This window comes from Rissa tridactyla, chromosome W (genome assembly GCF_028500815.1).
Source record: "Rissa tridactyla isolate bRisTri1 chromosome W, bRisTri1.patW.cur.20221130, whole genome shotgun sequence".
In the NCBI taxonomy this organism is placed as follows: Eukaryota; Metazoa; Chordata; class Aves; order Charadriiformes; family Laridae; genus Rissa; species Rissa tridactyla.
The window spans coordinates 8790225-8809024 of NC_071496.1; the positions used below are offsets into that span (position 1 = coordinate 8790225).

Sequence of the window (18800 nt, forward strand, 5' to 3'; positions counted from 1 at the left end):
AAAACTTGAACATATAGGTCAATCTGAGCAGAGGTGTTTAAATGGTAGCTAATTAAATATTATTAAAAAACCATATTACTTGATGTCAATATTTTAATGATATTTGGACAGGTGCCCAGTTAGCTAACAACTGACCTACTGCTGCCTATTTGCCCACTATAGCATGTTTACTGTAAATATAATATATTCATGCAACAACACTGATTATTTTTCCAAATCAAAATTTTTTACATGTAGAATGTGTAAAGCTGTGAGCACATGTGAACAGTAGTTTATGTTTATTGAAAGAACATGCAAACTTCAAGCTGCATCAGGAAAAGTAATTACAGAATCCACGACTACTGTAGTACAACCACATCTCTTAAGCAGAATGTAAACATATTTTTAGATTTAGTCAGATGTGCATCTTTGAGTTCTGATGACAACACAGCTACACATTATTGTCACAGTTCCAGAAGGAGCTTCACAAAAAGTGATCTTCAGCAGGCAGGCACATATCCAAGTAAATCAATAGAGTTGGCACAAGGATCTCAATGCAAAAAGGGGACTCATACCCTGAATGGCTATCCACTAGAACTTGGGCCGAGAATGCCTTTTAAAAAACCCAAGAACAGGTGAGCAGTAACAAACAACAATTTCTGTTAATATAGGCTAGATCCGAGTAAGAAAACTGAACGTGTAGCACTTCCTATTCTGCAACTGATTCTCTAGAGATGTTCCCGTCTGTCTGCATTTTTCAAGTCTTTCAAAATGAAATCTCATTTACTAAGGTTTTCATCTCTGTTTAAAATAATGATTTAATAATAATGCTTAGAAATTGTCTATAAAACATTTCAGTCCAAGAAAGAAAAGAAAATCAGGTTGTACTTTTTTAAAAACTGCTAGCTGAACTGTTTTTAAGAAGCAAAAATCAATGAGTGCACTTTGTGATATACTGCTATTTAATAATTAAGCATATGATTGGTTTTAGTTTGAAGCTTGAAAGGGACCGTACCCACTTTTTAATTCTGGCATTTTACAAAACAGTTGTCTATTAGTTTGTATTAAGCCATATGAATAAATACAAACAGTGCGATAAGGAGAAAGCACTTAAGTTATTCTAATGGATCATGGTACCATTCATTGCTCAAATGCCTAACAGCTCAGAGATAATACAGTGATATGCTTTTTCTAAGTACTGTGAAGAGAGAAAGGCTCACTTATTCTAGATTATCATCTCAAAAGTAAGTACAACCAAATCTTTTTTTAAAAAAAGAAAAGTCAAATCTTGTTGACTTAATACTTTCCAGTTGAACTATGATTCAATTTTTAAGCAATAAATGGTTATAGACAAAATCTAAGATCAGAAAGATGTAAAAGACAGAGGAAGAACTCTATATAATAACCAAGACAACTTATAGTCCTGGTTTGAGCAACACAGGACTAATTTATTTTCTAATGCTTGGGAAAACTGCACTTTTAGAAGGCTCTAGTGTCTGAATTTACTTTATAGCCAGCTAGGCTCTGTGGGATTCAAGGTCTCAGTGTTTTCTAGCCTTGCCAGGTGCAGGGATTAGGAAGAGTGAGACCCAGGCATTTGACCCAGGCTGGCCAACAGGATTATTTCATACCATGAACGTCAAACTCAATATAAATTATGAAGTTTGCTGTGTAGTTCTCTCTCTCCCTTGATGGCGGTAGTCCAGAGAACTCCTTGTCCTGGTGCCAGACCCCTGAGGCCTTCCCTTCCTCCCGAAGCCGTTGCACTCTCAGTGTCCGACATTTGCTGTCCACTGCTGGGAGTGCACAGCTTCCTACTGATATAATTGGCTGGGTATAATCCTTGTATATCTTATATTAGTATCGGGATCAATACTGGTTCTTTAGTATTATTGTTAATTATTTAGTCTTATCCTATTAAATCTATTTATATTTCAACCCTTGTGTTTCCTTGCTTTCCCCAATTCCCCTTCCCATGTGGGGAGGGGTCCTCGGGTGATAGAATAATTGTCTAAATTACAATAAACTGTTATGAGATTTTCAAACCATAACACTTATATACCTAGCAACACTTAAAAATACTTCATTTGTCTTCCAAGATGCACAATTTTTTGTTCTTATCAAAACATGAAGCCTGCAGTCCAGATAAAAGGATTTGTGTGATCACATCCTTTCTATCCTACAAAGGAAAGCAAAAAAGCACCAGAACCAGGCGTTTATTGCAGATACACCACCTTCATAAGTCTGACGCCTATTAAAAGCTTTAGCGAATACTGCACTATGATACCCAAATCAACAGCATAATACTTTAATATCATAAAAGATTTTTAAGTATCATCTAAGGACTCCGGGATTCTATCTGCAAAACACAGCACATGCCAGCAATATTCCAGTATAACTGAATATCACTACCCTGCATGCATCCTAGTTGGTCAGCATCTAAAAAAAACCAAGATATTTTTAACACAACAACAAAGATAGCACTAGAGGTTTGATATAAGCATATGTAATGTGCTAATTAAACTGTAATTAAAATTATAGTCTCCTACACTTTGACATACATCCTGGTCTAAATATACTATGAAATGAAATGGTGAAACAACTTTGACAGATGCAAGAGAGAAGGCAAAGTATAAAAAATAATCCGATTGGTTCATTTTAAATGTAAATTGTTTGCTCATCCTAGTTATTATTCTGTCAGTAAGTTTTTACAGAAGTTAACAACATTATAGTTCCATTCAGAAATAAATGCATTTGACACAGAGATATAAAAAACAACTAATGTTTTACTGCATTAGTCACAGCAAAAAGATGCATGAAAACTGATGCTCTGAGGAAAGATCGCAAAGAAATCAAAAAAGATTCAACACAGTGTAACAAGTAGGATTAATGGACATAGTGATTTAACTATGACATAAGAAAGACTAGAACAAGATAAAAATGGCCACAGTCAGAGTATGTAAAATGAGAATAGATGTAAAATATGTATGTAAAATGTAGACTAGAATAGAACAGAATAGAACAGAACAGAATAGTCCAAATGCCTCTGAAACACTGACAGGCATGGGGCATCGACCACATTTCAGCTGGTCCCTTACAATTTCAGTGCCCACAAATCTAAAGTCACTGTTCCCACACTCATGCTCCTCTGACTCAGGGGACCGGGCAGCCCGAGGTCTGTCAGTATTATTAAAGACTGAGGCAAAAAAAGCATTGAATGCCTCCACTTATTTCTTCATCCCTATTAGTCAGGTGACCATCTTCAACAAATATTGGTCCAATGTTTTCTTTGGACTTCCTCGTGCTATTAACATACTTTAAAAAGCCTTTCTTGTCTGACACAACACTGGCCATTTTCATCTCTAATTGAGCCTTTCGTGGTTTCTTCCTGCATATGCAGATCACAGCTCTGTAATCTTCCTGCAAAGCCTGACTTCGCCTCCAGAGATCATGCAATTTCTTTTTCCTCCTGAGCTCCACGAGGAGTTCCCTGTTCAGACAAACTGGTCTTCTGCCCTGCTTGCTTGACTTATGGTAAAATGGAATTGCCTGCTCCTGTGCTTCTAAAAGGTGGTTCTTCAAGACTGACCAGCACTCGTGGACTCCTAAGCCCTCAAAAACTCTGGAAAAACTCAAATGGAAGAAGGAAGTTTACAGAAGGTGGAAAAAGGGACTGGCCACTTGGGAGAAGTATAGGAACATTGTCAGAGTATGCAGGGATGCAATGAGGAAGGCTAGGGCCCACTTGGAATTAAACTTGGCAAGGGATGTCAAGGACAACAAGAAGGGCTTCTTCAAGTACATCAGCAGTAAAAGGAAGACTAGGGAAAATGTGGGCCTGCTGCTGAATGGGGTGGGTGCCCTGGTGATGGAGGATGCAGAGAAGGCGGAGTTACTGAATGCCACCTTTGCTTCATTCTTTACTGCTAAGGCCATCCCTCAGGAACCCCAGACCCTGGAGGTAGGAGAGAGAGCCTGCAGTAAGGCAGACTCTCCCTTGATCGAGGAGGAAAATTAGAGATCATTTGGGCAAACTTGACACCCACAAATCCATGGGCCCTGATGGGATGCACCCATGAGTGCTGAGGGAGCTGGTGGATGTTGTTGCAAAGCTGCTCTCCATCATCTTTGAAAGGTCCTGGAGAACAGGCGAGGTGCCTGAGGACTAGAGGAAAGCTAACGTCATGCCAGTCTTCAAAAAGGACAAGGAGAAGGACCCAGGAAACTACAGGGTGATCAGCCTCACCTCCATCCCTGGAAAGGTGATGGAACAGCTCGTTCTGGGCCTCATCTCTAAGCACGTAGAGGAAAAAGCTCAGGATCAGTGCATCCCTAAGAGCAAGAAATCAGCCAAGGGACGCAGGAGACCTGCATGGTCGAGCAGGGAGCTTCTGAAAAAGCTCAAGTGGAAGAAGGAAGTTTACAGTAAGTGGAAGAAGGGACTGACCCCTTGGGAGGATTACAAGAATGCCGCCAGGGCGTGCAGGGATGAAACGAGGAAAGCCAAGGCCGCCTTGGAATTAAACCTGGCCAGGGATGTCAAGGTCAACAGGAAGGGCTTCTTCAAGTATATTGGAGGCAAAAGGAAAACTAGAAAAATGTGGTCCTGCTGTTGAATGAGACAGGAGCCATGGTGACGGAGGATGCGGAGAAGGCGAAGTTACTGAATGCCTTCTTTGCTTCGGTCTTTACTGCTCGGCCCAGCCCTCAGGAGTCCCAGACTTTGGAGAAAGTAACAGGGAAATTCTGGATGAAGGAAGACTTCCCTTGGGTTGAGGAGGATCATGTTAGAGATCAATTAAGTCAACTGGATATCCACAAGTCTGATGGGATGCACCCAAGAGTGCTGAGGGAGCTGGCAGAAGTCATTGCTGGGCCGCTCTCCATCATCTTTGAAAGGTCCTGGAGAACAGGCAAGGTGCCTGAGGACTGGAGGAAAGCCAATGTCACTCCAGTCTTCAAAAAGGGCAAGAAGGAGGACCCAGGGAACTACAGGCCAGTCAGCCTCACCTCCATCCCTGGAAAGATGATGGAACAGCTCATTCTGGGCATCATCTCAAGGCATGTGGAGGAAAAGTAGTCAACATGGAGTATAGGAAGTATCAGGAGTAGTCAACACGGAGTCAATCACATCCTCCTCTACCTGTCTGGCATTTTCTGCTCACTCTTAAATATATTTTTACAGAGGCACTACTGACTTAGTTGATGGGCTCAGCTTTGGCTAGCAGTGGGTCTGCTGCAGAACCAGATAGAACCAGCTGTGTCCAGCAGAGGCAGCCCCTGAACTCCCACAGGGGCCACTCTGCAGCACCACCATCCTTCCTAAAACCTTACCACATACACATACCTTAAAAAAATAATATATATTTTAACTGAAGGTATAGTTGTATACAACCATTATCCAGAAAGTAATAAAATCAATGTGGTAGAGTGAAAGCCTCAAGCTCCCCAAATTTGGCAGTGCGTCAAAGTACATTCCAAGTAGTATACTCTTTCACAAAGTCTATGACAGAGATTAGTGCAATCACAGAAATATATCAGCTTATTTCCTAGATGTTAGCACCTCCTTTGCCAGCAATAGCTATTATGCTGTTAACATCTGATGCTGGGTATAGGAAAAATTATATATATAGTTGTAATGTTCCAGATCTGAGTATCACAGAAATAGCATTTTTGTATTGTTAATAGACTTCATTTTTTTAAACTAATCGTGTATGGAAAGTTCTGCATACAACACACTACCCATAAAACATTTAATATTAAATAATAATTTAAAAAATCAAAATGAAAACTAATAAATCAATATCCATAGATAATTTTTAGTTTGTGTGAAGGAGAGTGAAACAGCTGAGCAACATTTAAAAGTAGTTCCATAGAAGTGATCCTAAATGTTCCTTTCTGTGTTTAAGGAGACTTACAGTATTCCAAAAAAGTGGTTTTTTTCATATTTTCAACAGTCATGTATGCCATGGCCAAACCATGATCTCTTCCCTATTTTATCATACTGACGAGCACAATCATAGAATATCCCAGGTTGGAAGGGACCTCTAAAGATCAGTGAAGAGTACACCTATCCGAGCCATGGGCAGCCAGTTTCTCCAGGAGAATGCTGTGGGAAACGGTGTCAAAGGCTTTACTAAAGTCTAGGTAGACAACATCCACTAAGTGGGTCACCTTGTCATAGAAGGAGATCAGGTTTGTCAAGCAGGACCCGGCTTTCATAAACCCATGCTGACTTGGCTTGATCCCCTGGTTGTCCTGTATATGCCGTGTGATGGCACTCAGGATGATCTGTTCCATGACCTTCCCAGGCACTGAGGTCAGACTGACAGGCCTGTAGTTCCCCAGATCCTTCTTCCGGCCTTTCTTGTAGATGGGCATCACATTTGCTATATTCCAGTCAACTGGGACCTCCCTGGTTAGCCAGGACTGCTGGTAAATGAGGGAAAGTGGCTTGGTGAGCACTTCCGCCAGCTCCCTCAGTACCCTTGGGTGGATACCATCAGGCCCCATAGACTTGTGCATGTCTAAGTGGTGTAGCAGGTCACTCACCATTTCCCCTTGGATTATGGGGGCTTCATTCTGTTCCCTGTCCCTGTCTTCCAGCTCAGGGGGCTGGGGACCCAGAGAACAACTGGTCTTACTATTAAAGACTGAGGCAAAGAAGGCATTAAGTACCTCAGCCTTTTCCTCATCCCTTGTCACTATGTTTCCCCCCCGCATCCAATAAAGGATGGAGATTCTCCTTAGCCCTCCTTTTGTTGCTAACGCATTTATAGAAACATTTTTTATTGTCTTTTACAACAGTAGCCTGATCAAGTTTTAGTTCGGCTTTGGCCCTTATAATTTTCTCCCTGCGTAACCTCACAACATCCTTGTAGTCCTCCTGAGTTGCCTGCTCCATCTTCCAGAGGTTATAAACGCTTTTTTTTTCCTGAATTCCAGCCAAAGCTCTCAGTTTAGCCAGGTCAGTCTTCTTCCCCACTGGCTCATCTTTTGGCACATGGGACAGCCTGCTCCTGTGCCTTCTTGAAGAATGTCCAGCCTTCCTGGACTCCTTTGCCCTTCAGGACTGCCTCCCAAGGGACTCTGTCAAGCAGGCCCCTAAACAGGCCAAAGTCTGCCCTCCGGAAGTCCAAGGTAGCAGTTCTGCTGACCCCCCTCCTTACTTCTTCAAGAATCAAAAACTCATTTTGTGATCGCTATGCCCAAGATGGCCTCCAACCCTCACATCACTCACAAGTCCTTCTCTGTTTGCAAACAAATCCCATGGGGCGCCTTCCCTAGTTGGCTCCCGCACCAGCTGTGTCAGGAAGTTATCTTCCACACACTCCAGGAACCTCCTAGGCTGTTTCCTCTCCACTGTATTGTATTTCCAGCAGACATCTGGTAAGTCCCCTGTGAGAACAAGGGCTAGTGATCTTGAGATTTCTCCCAGCTGCTTGTAGAATGTTTCATCTGCCTCTACATCCTGGTTGGGCAGCCTATAACAGACTCCCACCATGATACCTGCCTTGTTGGCCTTCCCCCCAATTCTTACCCAACCCTATCATCACCATCATTAAGCTCTAGACAATCAAAACTCTCCCTAACATGCAAGGCTACTCCACCACCTCTCCTTCGCTGCCTATCTCTTCAGAGAGAGACTCCCTGATACTCTTCAAGCTACTCACTTCCTCCTGGAGCTCTGCCACTAAGTGGAGGAATTCTTATGCTGGTGTCGGATGGCAGTGATGGGCACGCCTGTGGGAGATGTGCCCAGGTAGAGGATCTCCTCTGATTAGTGACGGAGCTCAGGGAGGAGGTAAGTAGGTTGAGGAGCATCAGGGAATGTGAGAGGGAGATAGATACTTGGAGTAGAATCCTGCATCCCACGACAGAAACCCAGCAGGCAGACAGAACCCCTGCAGCAGAGAGCTCCCTGTCCTCTCTCCCCCCAACTGAAGGTGGTGACTTGGAGGACAGGGGGCAATGGCAGGAAGTTCCTGCCCAGCGCAACAGGCACTGCACTCAGGACTGCCCGGCAACTACCCCATCTTCCTGGGTGCCATTATGTAACAGGTACAGTGCTCTGCAAGGGAAGCTGGATGATGACAAGCATGATAGTTCTCTACCTTGGAGGTGTCAGCAAGGTCTAGTCAGACCTCCCCTGCATCAAAACCTCTGTGGTAAAGAAGAAAAGACGGGTCCTTGTCATAGGTGACTCGCTGCTGCAGGGAGCAGAAGGCCCAATATGCAGGCCGGACCCGGTACATAGGGAGGTCTGCTGCCTCCCTGGGGCCCGGGTCAAGGACGTGAAGAGGATGCTTCCTACCCTGCTACGGCCCTCAGGCTATTACTTGCTTTTGCTCTTTCAAGTAGGCAGCGACGAGGTAACAAAAAGAAGTCCAAGGGCAATGAAGAAAGATTTCAAGACCCTGGGACGGCTGGTCAAGGGATTGGGAGTGCAAGTTGTGTTCTCGTCTATCCCCCCAGTTGTGGGGAATGATGAGGGGGTAAATAGGAGGAGCCAGCAGATCAATGCCTGGCTCTGAGCCTGGTACTACCAGCAGGACTTTGGGTTCTTTGATCATGGCCTGATCTACAGAACGCCAGGCCTGCTGGTAACAGGCGGGAATACCTTGACTTCCAGGGGAAAAAGGGCTCTAGGACAAGAGTTATCAGGGCTCATTGATAGGGCTTTAAACTAGATTTGAAGGGGGGTGGGAACGGTACTGGGCTTGCTGGTGAGGTGCCAGAGCGTAGTTGCTCAGCACTTGTGGGAGAGCGTGCCAGTATTTCTGAGAGCCAGAAGGCATAGCACATCTCAAGGGTCAAAACTACACACACGACTCCCTCTCTGAAATGCTTATACACCAATGCACGCAGCACGGGGAATAAGCAGGAAGAGCTGGAGATCTGTGTGCGGTCGCAGGGCCACGATCTCATTGCAATTACAGAGACGTGGTGGGACAGCTCACATGACTGGAATGCTGTCATGGATGGCTATGTCCTTTTCAGGAAAGACAGGCCAGCGAGGCGTGGTGGTGGAGTTGCTCTTTATGTGAGAGAGCATCTGGAATGCATCGAGCTCTCACTAGGGGCGGATGAAGAGAGGGTCGAGAGCTTATGGGTAAGGATTAAGGGGCAGGCAAATATGAGGGACACTGTTGTGGGTGTTTATTACAGGCCACCTCATCAGGATGGGGAAGCTGATGAGGCCTTCTACAGACAGCTGAAGGTAGCCTCACAATCGCAGGCCTTGGTTCTCATGGGGGACTTCAATCACCCCGATATCTGCTGGGAAGGCTACACAGCCAGGCACGCACAGGCCAGGAGGCTCCTCCAGTGCATTGATGATAACTTTTTGACACAGGTGGTACAGGAGCCAACAAGGAGAGGAGCACTCCTGGACCTGGTACTGACAAACACAGAGGGACTGGTGGGGGACATGAAGGTTGGGGGCAGCCTTGGCTGTAGTGATCACGAGAAGATACAGTTCAGGATCATGGGTACTATGCACAAAACAACAAGAAGTAAAATCACAACCTTGGACTTCAGGAGGGCTAACTTTGACCTCTTCAAGAAACTGCTTGGAGAGATCCCGTGGGCTAGGGCTCTGGAAGGCAAAGGGGCTCAAGAAAGCTGGTTGGTATTCAAAGACCACTTCCTCCAAGCTCAGGATCGGTGCATCCCTAAGAGCAGGAAATCGGCCAAGGGACGCAGGAGACCTGCATGGTTGAGCAGGGAGCTTCTGAAAAAGCTCAAGTGGAAGAAGGAAGTTTACAGTAAGTGGAAGAAGGGACTGACCCCTTGGGAGGATTACAAGAATGCCGCCAGAGCGTGCAGGGATGAAACGAGGAAAGCCAAGGCCTCCTTGGAATTAAACCTGGCCAGGGATGTCAAGGTCAACAGGAAGGGCTTCTTCAAGTACATTGGAGGCAAAAGGAAAACTAGAGAAAATGTGGGCCCACTGTTGAATGAGACAGGAGCCATGGTGACGGAGGATGCGGAGAAGGCGGAGTTACTGAATGCCTTCTTTGCTTCGGTCTTTACTGCTCAGGCCACCCCTCAGGAGTCCCAGACTTTGGAGAAAGTAACAGGGAAAGAGAAAGACTTCCCTTGGGTTGAGGAGGATCGAGTGAGAGATCAATTAGGTCAATTGGATATCCACAAGTCCATGGGTCCTGATGGGATGCACCCGAGAGTGCTGAGGGAGCTGGCAGAAGTCATTGCTGGGCCGCTCTCCATCATCTTTGAAAGGTCCTGGAGAACAGGCGAGGTGCCTGAGGACTGGAGGAAAGCCAATGTCACTCCAGTCTTTAAAAAGGGCAAGAAGGAGGACCCAGGGAACTACAGGCCAGTCAGCCTCACCTCCATCCCTGGAAAGATGATGGAACAGCTCGTTCTGGGCATCATCTCAAGGCATGTGGAGGAAAAGAAAGCTATCGGAAGTAGTCAACATGGATTCACCAAGGGGAAATCATGTCTGACTAATCTGATAGCCTTCTACGATGGCATGACTGGATGGAGAGATGAGGGGAGGGCAGTGGATGTGGTCTACCTTGACTTCAGCAAGGCGTTCGACATGGTCTCCCACAGCATCCTCATAGGGAAGCTTAGGAAGTGCGGGTTGGATGAATGGACAGTGGGGGGGATTGAAAACTGGCTGAACGAGAGAGCTCAGAGGGTCGTGATTAGGGGCACAGAGTCTAGTTGGAGGTCAGTGATGAGTGGTGTTCCCCAGGGGTCAGTACTGGGTCCAGTCCTCTTCAATATACTCATCAATGACCTGGATGAGGGGATAGAGGGCACCCTCAGCAAGTTTGTGATGACACAAAGCTGGGGGGAGGGGTGGCTGACACAGTGGAAGGCTGTGCCACCATTCAGGGAGACCTGGACAGGCTGGAGATTTGGGCAGAGAGGAACCTTATGAAATTCAACAAGGGCAAGCGTAGGGTGCTGCACCTGGGGAGGAATAACCCCCTGCACCACGACAGGTTGGGGGCTGACCTGCTGGAGAGCAGCTCGGTGGAAAGAGACCTGGGAGTCCTGGTGGACAACAGGATGACCATGAGCCAGCAATGTGCCCTCGTGGCCAAGAAGGCCAATGGCATCCTGGGGTGCATCAAGAAGAGTGTGGCCAGCAGGTCGAGGGAGGTCGTCCTCCCCCTCTACTCTGCCTTGGTGAGGCCGCACCTGGAGTACTGTGTCCAGTTCTGGGTTCCCTGGTTCAAGAAGGACAGGGAACTGCTGGAGAGGGGACAGCAGAGAGCTACCAAGATGATGAGGGGACTGGAACACCTCTCTTATGAAGAAAGGCTGAGGGATTTGGGTCTCTTCAGTCTGGAAAAAGGAAGACTGAGGGGGGACCTTATCAACACTTATAAATACTGAAAGGGGGAGTGTCAGGAGGATGGGGCCAGGCTCTTTTCAGTGGTGCCCAGTGACAGGACAAGAGGTCATGGGCACAAACTTGAGCATAGGAAGTTCCACCTAAACATGAGGAGGAACTTCTTTACTTTGAGGGTGGCAGAGAACTGGAACAGGCTGCCCAGAGAGGTGGTGGAGTCTCCATCTCTGGAGACATTCAAAACCCGCCTGGACGTGTTCCTGTGCAACCTGCTCTAAGGTGACCCTGCTCTGGCAGGGGGGTTGGACTAGATGATCTCCAGAGGTCCCTTCCAACCCTATGGTTCTATGATTCTATGATTCCTCCACCTGGGCGCACTTCCCACAGGTGTGCTTACTACTGCCATCCCATACTGGCATAAGAGTAGGGCACACCCTGCAGCCTGTCATCTGGACAGTAGCATATTCCTGCTGGAGCTCTGTCTGGGAAGCAGCATCAGTCATGGTGGGTGCAGAGCTTAGAGATGCCATGGCTTTCTACTGGGTTGATACTATTGCTCCCTGGTTGAGCTCCCAGAGCTTCAGCACCCTTCCATGCAAACTGCTGTGCCATGCCACGCCACACCTTTGCTGACATGCCTTTCCCTGTTTGTCCACCCTGTTTGCGGCACTCCTGGTCCCTAGTGCTCCCTAAAGTCTTCTTTTATATGTGGGGGGGGCTTGGCCACCATTGCTGTTGGCCCCACACAGGTCTCATCAGCTGCTGTTGTGTGAGATGCAGACTCCTGTCGGCTCTCTTGGCTCCCCCTGAGGTTCCCCCAGTTTGGAAAACCCCCCTGTGCACCATGCAAGGGTGCTCCACTGTGGATTGGGCTGTCACCAGAGCTGCTCACCTTGGCGACTGATACTAGTCTACAGGTCTCAGCTTGTAGAAATTCCTACAGATCCAAAATACCACAATATTAAAACATTCCTTCTGTATACTTAATTCTGAATGGGATAATTTTCATTGATTCCCAAATTCTAAATGCTTCATCAAAAGGCTCATTTTCTTGATGACCTCTAAGGTTTCACAGCTATGTTTTGCACATATATTCCTCAAGAAGTTTACCAGTAGACTTTCACAGACTTCCTAGTCAATGGTTAAAAGAGAAGTAAGGCTTATATGCCTGGAAGTTCGTATCCTTTTTCCAGCTATATTTGCTGGTGTAACAAAATATAGTATATCTTCCTACAAACCTTGTTCTCTTAGGCCATTACAGCCACATCATTATTCCTACAATATAGCTATGTGAAAATTGTTAAACATCAAATGCATCAACTGTTGCAATTGTCAGAAATAGGGCTACCTTTAATTTCCTTTGCAAATGATAGATGCAAATGAAAACTGAAACATGTGCTGAAAATAATTCTAGTTGACTTTGTATTTTCAGAGTGTTTTTTATGTAGCTTTCAACTGTCCTGTTCTTTCAGTTTATTCAGTTGCCACTACCTCTGCTTAACAGATTATGTACAGATTATGATTTTTCCCCAGCATTCTCCTGGAGAAACTGGCTGCCCATGGCTTGGATGGGAGTACTCTTCGCTGGGTAAAAGACTTGCTGGAGGGCCAGGCCCAGAGAGTGGTGGTGAATGGAGTTCAATCCAGTTGGCGGCCGGTCTCGAGTGGTGTTCCCCAGGGCTCGGTACTGGGGTCGGTTCTCTTTAATATCTTGATCAATGATCTGGATGAGGGGATTGAGTGCACCCTCAGTAAGTTTGCAGACAACCCCAAGTTAGGTGGGAGTGTCAACCTGCTTGAGGGTAGAAAGGCGTTGCAGAAGGATCTGGACAGGCTGGATCGATGAGACAGAGATAGATAAGTGGTTTCAGAACCATGCTCCTGTGGCAGACACCACTGAGAATGAGGCATCTTGGACCCTGGTGAACCACAAAAGTAGGAATGCTTCCGTCCCCACCCTCCATCATCACAACCAAAACCAGGTATGAAGCTTAACAGCTGTAGACACCCACAAGCAAGGTCTGCAAGGAGAAACTGTACCAGCAGTACACAGTGGATACCATAAAAAGAAACGACGAGTGTTCATAGTGGGTGGCCCTCTGTTAAGGGGCACTGAGACACCCACCTGCCGGCCTGACAGGGAGTCACGTGAGGTATGCTGCCTTCCGGGAGCTAAGGTCTGAGATGTTGCCGAGAGGGTGCCACAACTTGTCAAGAGCACAGACTACTATCCACTGTTACTCTTTCACGTGGGCAAGAATGACACCGCAAGCTGGAACCTGGGCAGAATCAAAGAAGACTATAAAGCCCTGGGGGTGCAAGTACTGGTGCCCAAGTTATCTTTTCTTCCATTGGTTCTTATGGGTGACATTTGTTGAAAGAAGAATACAGCAGCTCACATGTCATCCATCAAGTTCCTGGAATGCGTAGAGGACTGCTTCCTCATACAAATGTTAGATGTGCCAACCAGGAATGAGGCACTGCTGGACTTGCTACTCACAAACCAAGAAAACCTGCTTTGTAATATCTCGATTAGTGATAGCCTTGGGTGCAGTGATTTCAGTATGGTCTAGACAAGTGGTCTGTGCGGTGGGTGGGGAACTGGCTGACCAGCCGCACCCAGAGGGTGGTGGTAAATAGCTCCTTTTCAAACTGGCAACCTGTCACAAATGGGGTCCCCCAGGGATCTATATTGGGTCAAACACTGTTTAATATCTTCATAAGTGATTGGGATGATGGGATCAGGTGTACCCTGATGAAGTTTGCTGATGATACCAAAGTGAGTGGGGAAGCAGACACTTCAGAATGGAGAGCCACCCTGCAGGAAGAGGCAGGAAGAGGCTGGAAGAGTGGGCTAACAAGAATCTTATGAATCTGATGAAGTTCAACAAGGACAAGTGTAAGGTCTTGCACCTGGGAAAACATAATCCAGGAGTGCAGCACAGGCTGGGATCTACCTGTCTGGGGACCAGCTCTGTGGAAAGGGACCTGGGGGTCCTTGTGGACAAGCAGCTCAATATGAGAGAAGAGTGTGCTGCTGCTGCGGCAAAGAAAGCCAACAGGATGCTGGGTTGCATCAACAAGGGCATCATCAGCAGAGATAAAGAAGTCTTTATCCCACTCTACTCATCAGTTTTCAGGCCACACCTGGAATACTGTGTTCAGTTTGGGTCCCCGCTATACAAAAAAGATGTGGACAGGCTGGAGAGGGTCCAGAGAAGGGCCACAAAGATGATCAAAGGACTGGGAAGCCTGCCATATGAGGAAAGGCTGAGGGAATTGGGTTTGTTCAGCTTTGAGAAAAGAAGTCTTAGGGGAGACCTTATCACCATGTTCCAGGATTTAAAGGGTGGCTACAAAGAAGATGGAGACTCCCTTTTTACAAGGAGTCACATGGAAAAGATGAGGGGTAATGGGTACAAGTGACTCCTGGAGAGTTTCTGATTGGACACAAGGAAATTTTTTTACAATGACAACAGTCATTGGAATAATCTCCCCAGGGAAGTGGTGGGTTCCCCATCATTGGACACTTTTAAAATTTGGCTGGACGGGGTGCTGGGCCATCTTGCCTAGACTGTGCTTTTGCCAAGAAGGATTGGACCAGATGATCCCTGAGGTCTCTTCCAACCTGTTATTCTGATTCGCATGGCTGTCCAACACTAAGCTAGTCTGCTGCTGATGTGGCCTTTGCCATTTATGCTTCTCCACTGTGAGGGCATGCTATTTACGCTGAAATAGGCCTATTCCTTCCTGTAAATTCAGGAAAGAAGGGTGAGTTAATCCAAACACTCACTGACACTGAGGAGCAAGTGTCCTCTTCCCACTACTCCCTCATTTCTTCTCCCATCCACAGCTAAAGTGGTTAGAAAACTAACCCAACCAAAAAAGTAAATAGTTTTCTGCTTGAGTAGTGAGCAGAATCAGCCTGTTGAAGGTCAGACAAATGCCAGAGCAGCCACAAAATGCCTTTCATTCTTCCTTGCGGCTAGAATCTCAGACTTGTCATTTTATAAGAACAAATGTATTTTTAAGGTAATGTTCAAGTAGTTCCTTTGGCAATCATTCTTCTTTTATCCAAGTTCCAGTTAACCATATAAACTATTCAACTTAACTATAAAATTTGTTAAATGTCAGCTAAAAATGTTAAACAGTAAAACACTTTTTAAAAAGAAAGTTGAGAAAATTCAACACCTTTATAAATATAGGAGGGTCCACCTCTTCCTGGTAATAAAGGTGATAACTTTGGTCTTCCCTGCTTCTTTCAAATGGGATAGTAACAAATTTTTACATGCTATTTTTCCCTACTATGTAATTTACTATGGTTAAAGAGTATAATGAAATGCATCCTGCCCCAGCAGTAAGGAGAGCTAACAGCATGGAATTATCCTTTCAGGAGAAAGTATTCTCTGTTTTCAGCAGTACCAGGAAAAGGCAGAGAAAAAGGAGGAAGCGTGAATGTATACAGCCAGTTCCCCAAGAATGAATTAGATTAATCTCAAATCAGTGCTAGTTGGAAGCTGTAGTGTGAATCAGCTCCACTTACTACACAAGGCAAGTAGGAAATAACTGTATTTCATTCATATGAGGAAAACAGTATTTCTGAATATCTAGCTACTAGAAGGGTCCACATTTTTGCCAGTTTTCTTAGCTCTTCTCAGAAAGTATAGGTTTAATATCTTTATCAAATGTGGTGGTTCCACAACAATAAGGACTACCAGGTATCACTGCCACTGAAACCTCAACTCCCCTCTTCAAAGCTGAAACAGTGAGACAACAGGAAACTAATATCTAAGTTGTTATAATGTGGAGTGAAGAACTGGAGACAAGGACTCTGGATGGGAATACAGGCAGGGCTGTAGGAGTCAAATAATTGGGGTTTTTTTCTTCTTTTAGAGCATATCATGGCTAATTCCGCTGTAGGCAACTAGCAAGCAGCATACTTCTTGTACAACAGCATGAGAAGTCGCAGATAATTAGTCAAATAAAGACTGTATTGTTCTTTCCCATTCACTGCCTGCTCCAGCTAACATCAAAAACATGTTCTTCTTTGGCAGTTGGTTAGATGCTCTAAAGAGTTCTTTTTAAGTATCAAAATCTGTCATATTAGTGAAGCAGCTTGAGGTCAGTGTACTTACAGACTTACATGGCAGCCAACTGGAAACAGGTGGAAATCCACAGACATCTATTTGGAAAGCTTCTGAGTCGATCATGTCTGGCTTTTCAGCATACCCATGTGGTAACAAATAAATAGGAAAGAGCTGAAGAATTTGGGTTCAGACAGCAGCATACAGCTGTAGAGATTTCTAAAACACAGATTCTCCTCTACTAAGAAGCACAAAGTTTTAGAAAAAACACTTCTAAGTTTACTGACTGGTTTAGATGAAATTGAATCTCAGCAATTTATTAGAAAACTACTTCCTGAATTTCATCACAAAGTTTCCTTTTAGAACCAGATAGACAAAGACTGACTCTTATTAACACTCCTGGCTGGCAGATTATCTCAATGGCAAGCTGAAATAATGGTCATTATCACAAAAGAATAAAACAGTAAACTGCCAGGAGCAACAAAAGAATCATGAAACAGAGTCAGTCTCAAAAGAGGGAGGGAGAAAAAAGAAGGAAGAGACAAGCAAGAATATGTTCACGTCATCAATCTTATGGGAATCATATGGGATGATTTCCCTGAGTATCTATCTAAAAAGTAATGGTGGAAAGTAATTTGTGTGACTGGTTATAAAATGATAGCAGAGAGAGGAAGTCCTGAAAGCATCAGAATAAACGTTTGTCTGTTAGCCTGTTTGAATTTGTCAAACAAATTCAGGGAATTAGTGGAAAGAATTTCTTGACTAAATAAATAACCTGAAGAAAAGAGTGCAAGACATCTTAAGTGATTCCAAACAACAACAAAACCCAAACAACACAATGGCAAATATCACATAGAAGTAAGATAGGAAATAATATGAGGTTATTTTTTTATATTCGGAGCAATCTGCTCTAGTTGAAGATGTCCCTGCTGACTGCAGGGAGGTTGGACTAGGTGACCTTTAAAGGTCCCTTCCAACCCAACACATTCTATGATTCTATTTTGGCTGCATCACAAATTCCTCAGTGACAGAAGAAAAAGGTGCAACAACAAAAAAGAAAACAATGACATAACAGTATTTAGGAACACCAGGAGCATGTAGTGACAAAATCAGAAAGACTGAAGTCCAAAATAAGTTTCAATTAGCAAGGACATCAATAAGGCAGCAAGAACATATTTTATACCACCAAAGAACTAGATTTCTACTATTAAATGGAAAAAAGAGCATAAAGGAAAGAATGTCAAGTATGAAGTCTTAATGCCTTCTTTGTTTCCACCTTCACAAAACAGGAAAAGACAGCATTATTATTTAAATGCAACAACAGCAATACACACAGTAATAGGAAACAACAGGTTAAAGAATACGTAAAGTAAGACAGCTATACTACAGTTGAGAGGACTTGATGATATTCCCTCAACACCGCTAAGAAACAAGACAAAGTATTTTCTGAACCTGGAAGAACTGAAGAGTCTAGTACACGTCTTTTGAAAAGGGAAAAAGAAATGGTCCAGGGATTTACAGTCCACTCAGAAACAATCTCTAGCACCACGAATGTTCACTTTTTAGGATCAGACAAGCCAAGAACATAACATTGGCTCTGCTTCTTAATAACAGATCACATGAATTCTACTTCAATAAAATCAAATTTCCTTCTCTGACAGAACTGGTGGTGTTACAAATGGGGAAAGCAGACCTTGACTTTAGTCAGGCTAGGAAGCATGCCCTCAGTGTAAATCATCATGGCCTCCATGAAGAGTAGAATCCAATGGCTGTTCTGGCTGCAACATTATGGTGCCCAAAGTATGGTAGTGCTGAGACCTGTTTTGGTGCTAAGGGCAGCTTCAGCATTGGCAGAGACTGTGATGAAGCTGCTGACACCAGGAGGTTTCAATCTGGATGTCCAGCATGGAGTCAGCAGTAAATTCATTACCTGTCCAATGCCGCTGCCTTGCAAAAGTTGGAGCCTGTACTTCTGAATGTCTTGTCAATGCATATGTGAGAAAACACTATGCTTTTTCTAAAGCGTCCCATTTCACCACCACAAACTGCCAAGTTCAGAATGGCTTTCCTTATTTATTTTGGAGGCTGAGTCATTTGCCTTCGAATGCTTTGCGACTCCAGAGTTGCAGATAACACGCTATCAACTATAACATTAACTTTTATGCACTTCCTTTTTTCTTTCTGTCATTTTCTCTGCAGAGATCATGAAAACTGCTTGCCTGCTTAACAGCGCACAGAATGGTGCAGGCTCAACCAACATCAGAGTATTGAGGCCACCAGGAAAAGCAGTTTTCAAAGGTGTAATATTAAGTTTCACCTTTCTAAATTTCTGGGTTCAATAAGATGACAACTAAGGATCCATTTGAATTGGAAAGTTTCCCTTCCAAAATGGGCAGCTACTATGC

General features: G+C 44.6%; 1 protein-coding gene across 1 annotated transcript in view; it reads right to left on the reverse strand.

Moving 5' to 3' along the window:
• The window catches only part of LOC128901883 (single-stranded DNA-binding protein 2-like), a 149479-nt gene that overhangs the window by 117518 nt on the left and 13161 nt on the right, over positions 1–18800 (reverse strand). The gene's annotated exons all lie outside the window — the stretch shown is intronic.